General features: G+C 38.2%; 2 long non-coding RNA genes across 2 annotated transcripts in view; one reads left to right on the top strand and one right to left on the bottom strand.

Moving 5' to 3' along the window:
* LOC148190033 (uncharacterized) overlaps positions 1-219 on the top strand; it is a 62,193-nt gene extending 61,974 nt beyond the window's left edge. Inside the window, exon 4 of the long non-coding RNA XR_015775707.1 lies at positions 84-219. This is a non-coding gene — a long non-coding RNA (uncharacterized LOC148190033). The remainder of the gene's footprint in view (positions 1-83) is intronic.
* Positions 220-222: 3 nt separating this feature from the next.
* Positions 223-7,340, bottom strand: LOC148190034 (uncharacterized). Its single transcript, XR_015775705.1, has 3 exons — positions 7,155-7,340; positions 3,814-3,842; positions 223-2,036 (listed from the first exon to the last, which is right to left on the bottom strand). It is a non-coding gene; the product is annotated as an uncharacterized LOC148190034 (long non-coding RNA).
* Between the last annotated feature and the right edge of the window lie 4,365 nt (positions 7,341-11,705).

Below are 11,705 nucleotides of genomic sequence, written 5' to 3' on the forward strand. Positions count from 1 at the left end.
TAACTCAGCCTCTCTCTCTCCCTCTCTCTCTCTCTCTCTCTCTCTCTCTCTCTCTCCCTCTCTCCCTCTCTCCCTGAGGCCAGACTTACCCTTTGACTGAGGATCAGCGATAATGTTGCTCTTCAACCCAACACTCAGTGAAGACAAGAGTAACATGAGCCGTGGGGTGAAGAGCTGAGTTTTGCACCTGTCTTGTAATTTGCCTCTCAATAAAGGGACTTAATCTCGTGTTGGCTGATGCGCCGCATTGTCTTCCTCACGAGGTCAACAAACCCTCGTATTACAATGCGGGACCCAGCCCCTGTGCCCAAACCATGACCACTCAACTACGCACAGAGCTCCACCATTTTTTTAAAGGGAGTCTGGTACTGGTTCACAGAAGCAGACAAGGCCACATGTTTCGCCGTTAGACCCGTGAGCAAAACAGTCAGCTGCAATTATTTCATAACTGGACATTTGAGCAATTAGCCTCGGCTCTGTCTACTGTGAGAACAATTTTTTCTCAATTGTCATTTTTTAATATTGAACTTTAATGAGTGGATGAGAAGCTTGCTCTGTAATACACTCTATAGACATAGAAAAATACCTTAAAATTATTTTAGTTGGCTACTTTTTATCAAATATCCCAAATACCAAACTCAACAAATATGAAAAAACAGAATGGGAGTATAAGTGTATGGAGATGTTTAATGCAATATAGCCCAAAGCCTCTATCCCTGTTAATAATAGTAAAAAATAATAAAGTAATAATATAATAATACAAAATTATATTTTAGCCTACCAGAATTAAAACAATCTATGAAAGTATCACAATATGAGTTAATTTTCTGCAAAACTGTTACAATTACGATTTATTGCTCTCTGTTTGAGGTTTGGTAAAATTCATAAAAATCCACCAGCTTGTACGCTTGGGATATTCTTTTTGCTACAGCAGATATTGGTTTTCAGATTCATTTAAATTTCTACAATTTATGTTCAGACTCATGTTTTGTTTTTGGTTTTTTTTGTAAGTGAACAGCATTCTGCTGGTTCTGCTGGCACGCAGAACATTTACTTGACTCTAAATACCAATACCAAAATGTAAAAACACTCTGTTACAGAGGAGGTGGAGCTAGTTTCGTTTCACTTCAGTAGTTTAGTCCAGTGGTTCCAAACCTCGGGGTTGGACCGCCTGTAAAGGGTTGTTAGTTAGTGGTTAATGGGAGAGGAACAAATTATGCTGCACAACTCTGTTAACCTTTTTTGCACTTTTTTTCTAATCTTTGCTTTTTTGTGAAATAGTGGACCGTTTTCCCTTGTGGGGCCCCAGACTGCCATTTAAATGCAGTCATCTGAGAGGTTTAAAAGATTTGTATTTATTTATGTATTTTAATTTTTATTTTATTATTTTTTACAAGTTAGAGGACTTGACCAACTTTCATGTCTTATAATATGGTGTCTTCTATCATCTTTTGGAAGTTTATGCGTGTTACTTAAAATCTTAGTTTTTGAAGTATCTAGCCGTCACATGAATGCAGTGGAGTAAAATATGAAGTGTGAATGAAGCATAACAGAAATAATCAAGTAAAGTCCAAGTACGTCAAAATTAAGTACAGCAGTTAAATAAATGTAAATTATTGAATTATTCGACGGTGTATCTTCAGAAGAAGATATTATGTTTGTGTCTCAAAAGTCCACATTAGATCAGGTTTCTCTGTGTACACCACGCCGTCTGAACGATGTGGCACCCCGGCCAGCGCCCCCTGCTCTGGGGGCCGACAGCCCAGACCCAGAGGCCCCTCTCTCACTTTCCTCTCTCACTCTTCTCTCTCCTCTCTCTCATCCTCCTCTGATCCTTATCCAGCCTGGCGTGCCCTTTGCTTTATATGGCCTGCTCCACAGCCTCGGCCCCCTCCGTGCCACCACAGCTCTGAAGTACAGTTTCACCGCACAACATCACATCTCCAGCATGTGCTCCGGGAGACAGCTGCGTCAAATTGAGCATGTTTCTCCAGTTGGCGGCGGTGAGTGTTTTCCAGCCTTTGGTGCAGCCAGGCCTGTAAGCAGCAAAACACAGTCACAGTTTGTGTTATTATCTTCCAAGAGAAAATAGAAGTCCTCTGTGAGGTGGCAGTGAGGCCAACTTGTTTGGTTTTTGAGAAGCAAATTGACTGTACACAACACACATTATGTGCTTTGAAAGTCTTGGGCAAAAACAACATAAAACATTTTTCAGTACACTATAAAAATGTAACAATGTAAGTAAATATAACTATTAGTCTTAATTTTTGTTAACATTAGATATAATTTTTATTTTTACTCAAAATCTAGTTATATTTACTTCATTTTGTGAAGTTGCAGCTTAAATATGACAAGTTTCATTAAATCAATCTTTCCAAGTTTAGAAAACTTCACTAAACCAAGTTTCGTGTGCTATATTTCTGTATTCCACTGCTCGTAAACCGGACAATCGTATTTATATTTTCGTAAATGTGTTAACAAACAGAACTTGCTGATCTCTTAACAAAGTTCTCTTCGTCATGATCAAGTTAAGTCAGACTAACTTGGGTTACTGAAGTTGCGAACACTTGGAAAGAACAAGGAAATTTCAATTCTCATTTTCAAGTTTTAACAACTTCACAAAATTAAGAAAATATGGCAAAATTTTAGGTAAACTTAAACAGTAGATGTAAAGTTAACATAAATTAAATATTAATTATGTTTCCTTTTTCAAGGCAATCAGTTTCTAAAATGATTTTGAGTAAGATCAACATGTCAGATTTTAAAGTGTACTCGTGTTGGCAGCCGTGGTCACCTCCACTGTGTCTTGTTCAGATGATATTTTGTTTAAAAAGTAACTAGAATAAGACTTAAAGAAAAAAAGATGCACAACACTGATCTCTAATTTCCGTCCTGATTTCTGTTGACAGTATGTCATTTGAAATACAGTACATTCTTCATGACGTGACACAGGAGTTCATTATCGTTAACCAGTCATATTTCCTCCGCAGTCCCCTGTTTTTAATTTTGAAATAACCCCGGTCTAATCACCATTTTATAACAGCCATTACTTCCTCAAGTGTGATTTTAATGGCTCTGGAGTCTACCGCTCTCAGTAGGGGTTTACAGTCAATGAAAGTGGAGACAGTTTGACCTAGTTCATTACACTGGAGGCAGTGAGACAGGCAGGCAGAGACAGGAAGGCATGCATCTCCTCTGGGGCATTTCACAGCTCGCTTTACATTAAGAGGTCTTCATAGCGACTCAGTGAAGTATAGTGACCTCAGCTGACTTGTATTCGAAGTGATGCATGCACTCATATGAATATAAACTTACAGTAAACACAGACATTTATATTTATCTTATTTATTCATTTATGAAATAAGAAATTGTGACACAATCAAATGAAATGCACCTTAATGAAGCTGGCAAAATGTACCACTGAGACTTGTAACAGTCACACAGATCTGAGAGCGATCAGGTTCTTGTCTCTGGTTTGTCAGAGGGCCCTCTAATGGTCAACAGTGCACAGTACACCATAGATCTTAAATGTAGTAGTTATTATTATAATAACCTTTATTTATATAGCACTTTCCATACAAGGAATGCAGCACAAAGTGCTTCACAATAAGGGCATTATAAGCAGTTTTCTTCACATGAAAACAGACAGAATGAACATTACACAGGCCTGCAAGGCAATTCAGCATAAAAGGACTTTGTTTTGGTTTTAGGGCCCAAAACTTTGGTTTTAGCTGCAGCAGGTTTTATTTATTCATTTATTTATTTGTGTGTGTGTGTGTGTGTGTGTGTGTGTGTGTGTGTTTATTTACTTACTTAGTTACAGCAAAAACACCAAAACAGAGCTGAAAGAAGAGCATTACAATTACATTAGAGTTCATAAACGCGTGTTGCTCCCTATCTCGTGCATGTAAATAATGATTAAAATAATAAAGTCATTATATAAAACCATCAATCATGAAATCAGTTAAGATACAAAATAGTTAATCCTAACAAAATAACAATGTAATGTATCATCAGAACAGTGTGTGAATAAACCACCTTGCACCATGCAGCTTAGCAAGCGGTTGAAACAGCCGTCTCGCAATTTCATAAGCTGTCATTACCCTCAGATCATATTCTGCTGGCAGCATAACTGCATGCTGGAAGTTGAGCAAACATGAAGGTGCAAAGCAGATTGGGCCACTAATTCAGCATGTTCTGTATCCTTGTGGAAATCCACAAAAAATGTGATTTGTCCGCTTTAAGAGTGTTTTTAATTTGAGCCTGTTTAATAGTAGAGTGAAGACGCCTTTTCATCTCCTCTCACAGTTTAAGAACTTGCCAAATCTTGAAGTATTCAAATGTTCAGCACTCCAACAAAATCTCATTGCATACTTGCTTTCCTTAACTGGCAAGCCAGCTTAGCCGGATCGTGCTAGCTCTGGCATTAATAATTCACTGTACATAATAAGTTGATGCTGCAGAGTTTGTTCTCATTGATAGTATTAGCCGAGGTGAGCATTCTTGGCCAGACTTTGTGACGCCAGCAGACCGGCATAAAGTGGGCTTTAATTGCCCATAATCTCTGCTGTTCTCTTTCCTCTCAGTGCAAGTCAACAGCATATAGCCTACAAATGCCAGACCTTAGCAAGGCATTTTTAGCTCGATATCAGTGCAAAGGCCTCACAGCAAGGAATGCTTGGAAGAGATTTTCGACTCAGAACTCAAAGAACTTTAGAGGGTTTTGGGATTTTTACTCGCACTCTTACTGTATTTGGATTTCAAGTCAGCACTCTCATATTTGTAACTGAAAGCAAAGAGCTTTACTCCTCGGGAACATTTTTTTCCTTCTTAAGACAAACTTAACTGATGTTGCACCTGAAAAGCATTTCTACAAACGAAAAAAAAAAAAAAACGCTTAAAGGAACAATAGACCGTAGATTCTCTCCTTTTAGGAAAGGACAGCCCAGTCACCAGAAAAAAATATCGGGATTGTACATTTCTGCAAACCACAGATATGTTACAGTTGTATGTTTCATATGTATCATATCAACATTTCTCCTTTTTCCCAATTTTTTATGTTCAGTTTTTGCAGTCACGACAGAGTGTCTGCATAAGGAAAAAGAGAAAACCCCAACAAAAATCCCACTAACCCTCCCAAAATCCACCTTCCAAACCTCCCATTTTGGTTGTGGCCACAGTAAGTGACTAATTAGTTAAATACGTACACAGACCCTGGATAAACAGGCAGACATAGACACACAGACATACAATAAAAATTAAAAAAAAAAAAACAGAAAAAGAAGGGGAAAAAAATAATAATAAATAATGAAAAAATGATAATAAAAATACCAACAATTCTAGAGTAACTTAGTTTATGAGCTTACTGTCATCGGGAGGTGGAGGGGACAGTGGATGGAGTGACACCAGTGAGACGCCTAGGCACTGCAGAACAGCAAACAACAAAACTGTTGTTTTTTAAGATAGTCATCGCTGTGTTTCAAACAGTGTTTTAGCCTCAAAACGTGGGTGATTTTTGTGACCCATCACTGTGTTTCCACCACTAAAAGCGACTGTTTTTTACGGAGAGATTGCTGCGTTTACAGCCAGCATTATGCCGGTAAAACTGGGTATTTTACATCAAAATACAATCTTTTCCAAGGCATTTATGCTTTTTTTGTGCCTAAAACTAACCACATTTCAACCACATGGTGCTTAAAGTTTCAATGTACAGGCTTCATAATAACATACAAATGTAAGGAATCAGTGGTTTGCAGAAACGTACAATGCCAACATTTACCCTGGCGATTAGGTTTGAAATGCTCACGATGCCACTTTACTTCCACATCTGTTTGCTCTGTCTATGATGTGCATTTTTTATCTCTTTCATTATTAAGAATGCATTCAGAGCCTGCTGTAACCCAGTTTCTTGATCATTCTGCCTCATGTATTTGTGTCAGTGGGCCACTCATTTGAAGAATACAATTTTTGTTTTATTTATGCTAGAATACATCTAATCACTGTCAGCCTTAAGTCATTTTACAGTCCCTGAACGGAAGGGTCAAAGCTTTTTATCTCAAGTCAAATGTTTAAGTTCAATATTTGACCACAGGTCCTCTTATTCCAAATACTGCATTACATTGACTACTTCACATCAGATGATGTCCAGATGGGTTTTGTGGGAAATGATCATTACAGCTAAGCTGGAGTAATGCACCTGACTGTGCTAAAGACTCACTGCAGAATGATGCAGTAAAGAGTCTAACTTTTGCATTTGCTTTCCTCTTCTTTGCGCAGTCTGACAAAGCATGTTGATCTAAATTTATTTGTTTATTTTTTCATGCATGATAGTCCTGGCAAATATCAAGAATATTGTTAAACCTATACAAATCATAATCATTCCAGTTCAAACGGGCCTCATTAAAACAGGCTACATTCATTATCTTATGTTAATTTCGCGGGCAATTATTTCAGATGACGTCATTGGTAGTTGTATTAACTCAGTTTACATAAAATCTGTCACATTAAATGAAAATAAACTCAGACACAAATCTCGTGTAATAAAAAGACCCTATTATTACAATTCACATCAGCTTATTTTCAAATGACTGCAGGCCTATTGAATTAATTAACCCCCCAAAAAAGTCTGAAAAGTTGGTTTAGCTCTAAAACTAATCAGGCGACTTTAGCTCCCATCGCTGGTTAAAATCCGGGACCACCACTGCCAATTTCTTCACTTATAAGGCCTTATGTGTGTGCAAGATTTCTAACGGGAATGTCCGTTTGTTTAACCTCTTTACGGTACGTTAACCCCTGTCAGGACGCACTCGTCAGCCCAGTACAAAGGGGCTGAAAAGCGGGGACCTTTCCCCCTCGGTCGACCCTGTGCTCCAACCCGAGCCTGCTCTCCTGAAAAGTTCCCAGTGCGCTCTAAACGATTACTTTAAAATATGGAAAACGAAAAGCAATGAAAAAAGTTGCATAAGTATAAATTCGTATTTTTTTCTTCAGAATTTCAAAAGAACTCAATTGTGAATTGCGTAAATATGTGCATTTGCCCCTCTCAGCCCTGCAGGACCTGCAGCTCCCCTCTCTTTGTTTTAGTTTTTGCCTTTGTGAGAGGAACATGCTAATGCCTTCTAAGCGAGGTGTAATATTTCTTCATAATTTCTTACCATAGTTGAAAACACGTGGCTCGGGGACTTGCTGACCTCCTGTAATAAGCTTATGGCAAAATAGATCCGTGTGCGTAAGGAGCCAAGACCTGCCCGCAGTGTTCAGTCAGGCTTTGGGGGTAAAAAAAAAAAAAGGAATCTGGTCATATGGTAAATACAAAACGAGATCTCCGGTTGAATCAGGCTGTGTTCAGTCAGACTTTTGGACAAGTCCAAGCGCAAACAGATCAATCATTGGCACCCGATAGATGCAGCTCATCACTAAATAAACTCGTATTGTAACTTTTGAGTTACATCTTGTACCTGGAGGCTGGAATAACTGGACTGATGTCGTGGTTTGTTAGTCTTTTACCTTCCTTTGAGTAGCATATTTAACAAACAGGATAACACATTGCTGTTTTTAAATTAAGCCCTAAAAGTACCAAACAGTTGCATATTTCCCCACACTCAAACTTCAATGACCTCACGCTCCGTCATTAGAAATCAGATTAGCTGCATATTAGGTTGACCGCTATTACAAATCTCATTTCATTTGCACCATAATAAAAGTCCATCAAAGCAGATCACGAGTTTTTTTTTTCTTCACTGTCAGATTGTTTTAAAGCCTGTTTATTCAACCTCGCGCCCTCCGGCCGCTTGTAAGCTGGTGTTATGTTCAACAGTTATTCAGTGGCCACTGCATTTGATTTACCTCCATTTGCAGCTAAAAGAGCCACATACTAGTAAATTGTGTCTTTCATTCTTACTTCGCTTATCTCATGCTCAGATGAGCACCTTTCACATTAAACGATCGCGTGAGAAAGAAGAGGAGTGCACGAGACGCGCAAAGAGAGGGAGGTCGAGCGCGAGAGCTAAAGGCCCTGCTGTCAAGTAGCTCGAGCGGAGTAAATGAGGATGGTGGCGCAGGCGATCAGACCATCAGCACACTGTTCAAACGGCTTCATTTGTCAAAGACAGTCTCACGTGGCCACTTGCACACACAGGTAACAACAAACCCACGAGAGTCACGCTCTTAATTTGCTGCGTGTGTTTGCGGTCTGACGTTACACTTTCATATGAGGGTGTTTTAGTGACACCTTATCACGGAGTTTATTCAGATCTCTAAAATAATTAACATTTTCGCGTAAAGCTCTCGTACAGAGCATTTGCTTTTAAGTACTAGACATATGTATTTTTTTCTGAAGGAAGTACACTCTTGTTTTTTTATTTGATAGTATTTCTTTTGTTTTGCCGCTCTGCAACACAGATGCGATGCTGATGATGCAAAAGCAAACATAAATTAGACGTCGTTGTCGCTGTTCTTGTTCCCTATTAACTGCATCACTTTAATGCAAAAAAAGAGGCAAAACGTACAAAATAAAAACACAATGTTTTGATAAGCAATTTGTTGTTTTATCTTTTTAATTGTTAAATATAATTACACAAAAAATATGAAATATAATTTAGTAATATTTGTATAATGCAAAAAAAAGCATTTTTAACAGTAATGGTGATAGTTTTTCCATCAATTTGGCTTTTATCAATTTCATTTTAGTGTAACTTTTGTTCTTGACTCCTTCAAGAAGCTTAAAGGCTCAATTAAACAAAATCTGAAACTTTTAATAAGTTAAATTAACAAATAAGTGCATATCTGTGTAAGTTTTACTGTCTTTTGCTTTTGCCATTTGAGTGCGATGTGTATTGTATGTTTTTAAATGTGGACCCAAGAAAGCTAGCTTTGCTTTAGGACACAGCCAACAGGCATCCAAACAAATAAACAAAAAAATAAACTCAGTGTGTTAAGTAGGAATATGTTTACTCAGGCTCTGGTTAATGTGTCACTATACAGTGTGAACACATCCAGACCAGCCTCCAGCGATAACTATCATCTTAATGTGAAACATGTTTCAGCTCAGCATGAGATTAAAATTGTACTTACATGACCTGAGTCTTAATGCAAAACAAACAAACTCTGCAAAATCTCACACATTTTGCATTTTATTTTATTTTCATAGCAAAAAAAATGAGTACAGTAGAAAAGAAGTAATACATGAAGTGTTTCTCTTTTTTTCTCTCTTTTTTTTTTTTTTTACCCTGGTTTGGACATGATAACAGCTTTGTAAGTGACACTATCTCTAAAATACAAAATAAACACACACACACACACACACACACACACACACTCGATCAATGGAAAATCTAAAAGCCAACAGCATGACAAGGAAAGACAGCCAAATGAAAACAGTGGGGAAAAAAAGTTTTTTAAAAAAACAACGTATAAGTACATGAATATGAACTAAACAAAACACAGATGATTTACAGAATAACATACTTCACAAAATGCAATCTGAACAGAGCATCTAATGTTGTGTTGGTGATGGCTTTCTCAAGTGTACAGCTGGTATTAAATAGCTCCTATAATTAATGAATGGGAACGCTCTGTACTCTTTCCATAGAAAAAGTGACTATGCACTATTTAGTTACCAGCAACAAAAAGACAGGAAAAAAAATCGAAAGTTAATGCCAGGTTTCCCCTGCTTTTTTTTTTTTAGTACAAACCAGTTTAATGTTTTAAATGAAACATGCATGTCAAGATAACTTGAAAACATTATTACTATTATTCACTTTGTTTTTTGTCTACAATAATTGTGTTCATCTTGTGTTAATATTAATAATTTCATGATGATTGTAGACTTTGGCAGTTTATCTAGGCGGGGGTGTAGAATTTATTTAGACATTTTGGAGACACACATGAAATAGCGATGTTTATGGGGTCCATTGGCAGAAAACTTTGAGCATCAGACACTTAATTTCCTGCATTCTGATGAATTTTCATGCACCGATTTGTGCCTTTTCTGCATCGATTTATGGTGTAATTTTTTTTTACTTTCATGTTTTTAATGCATGCTCTTAATTTTTATAAATATTGAAGGAGATCTGTCCCCTACATCCCCCCTCCAGAATTTACACCTTTTAATCTGGAGTCTTAGGCAAACTTGTGACAGAAGTATCTCTCCTATGCACAGCGATTTAAAGTACAAACAAATTCTCAAAGCTAAAATAAATAAATAAAGAAAGAAAGAAAAAAGGCTTTTTTTCCCCTCTTCTTCTTAAATATCTTATATGGCATCCTCAGAGTAGCTGATAAAAGAGCAACATAATGACAAAATTATTTATTATTATCATAATTTGCATTCCTTTTTGCAACCATAATAGAGGGAACATGGAAAGGCCACATAAATGCGCAAAGAGGATCAAAGAAAAGACAAATATTAGAGAAGAAAAAGGGCAGCAGAAGTAGATGAGGGGAAAATTGGGGTAGAAGAAACTGACGGGGGGAGGAGAGTTGAGCAAAGAGTGAAGGAAAGCCAGGGCAACTGACCTAACCTGAAGCGACATAAAAGAGTAAAGAGCCTGTGTGTGCGCGCATGCACGTGTATGAATAAGTGTCTGTGTGTGTGTGTGTTTGTGTGTGTGTATGTGGCTGGCGGTCTGAGTGCACGTGTGCGCGTGCGTTAGTGAGACACCAGGCTGCGCTCTGTTTTCCTCAGTCTTGTCACGCAACGTTCCTTGATGCCCCGCCCATCCTCCACTGCTGCACTTCCTGAGTGTGTGTGCAGTCTTTCTGACCTACCAACCAACTCACACACACACACACACACACACACACACACACACACACACACACACACAACTGAGAAATGGCCTATTTCCAATGACTGTCAGGCTAAGGTGATTACTGTTTAGATTCCATACACGTAGTTTGCCCGGGCCATGGCATGTTTCAGCCCTTTAATGTGCTGTCACTGAAGGACAGGGATCACCTTAATCTGTACCCCCCCGAGTCGCCCATGTAGGCACACAATACCATTGATGCAAGATACAATGCCCCTAATCTCCATCACAAACTAATGGGGGTATTTGCAGTATGGATCACAAGTGAGACGCGACATGACAGGACACTGAAATCCAAGCCCTGCATCAGTCTGATCAAGTGTCGGCAGAGAAAAGGCATCAGTATTTCTGCAACTCCATACATGAAATTTAAGACAAAAGTGATAAAGAGATATAGTGGTTTACACATTAATTTATTATCCTTTATTTCTTGGAAATCTAAGACACTTTTTTGTTCAGAAGAGTCAAACTCATTAAGAATCTATATAAAGTCCCAAAAGTAAAAATACAGCGAGCTCACGGCATAAAATGGTAAACTCCAGGTGAATGTGAGGTACCCTCAGAGTCAAACTGGTGAGCTATAGGAATAAAGGGAAGCCACTGGACTTACTTTAGGTACACTGGCATTGAGCCAAGGATGTATAGTGAAATGTCTTAACTATACACCCTTGGTTCAATGTTTTGTTTCTAATGTACGCCCACTGACTTTTCTTTAAACTAAGTCCACTTGCTCCCCCCACCAGCTACCAAACCCCATCGTGAACCCGTCCGTCCTCTGCAACATTTACCTTTCACACAACTGCATGCATACATGCCTACCCATCCATAAAGATATACATCTTCCTCTCATTTAACTACCTCTTCAAAGGCCACCAAATCTACAGGCTTTCTTTCTTC

This window comes from Plectropomus leopardus, chromosome 3 (genome assembly GCF_026936395.1).
Source record: "Plectropomus leopardus strain MGB_pleo_1.0 chromosome 3, ASM2693639v1, whole genome shotgun sequence".
Taxonomy (NCBI): Eukaryota; Metazoa; Chordata; class Actinopteri; order Perciformes; family Serranidae; genus Plectropomus; species Plectropomus leopardus.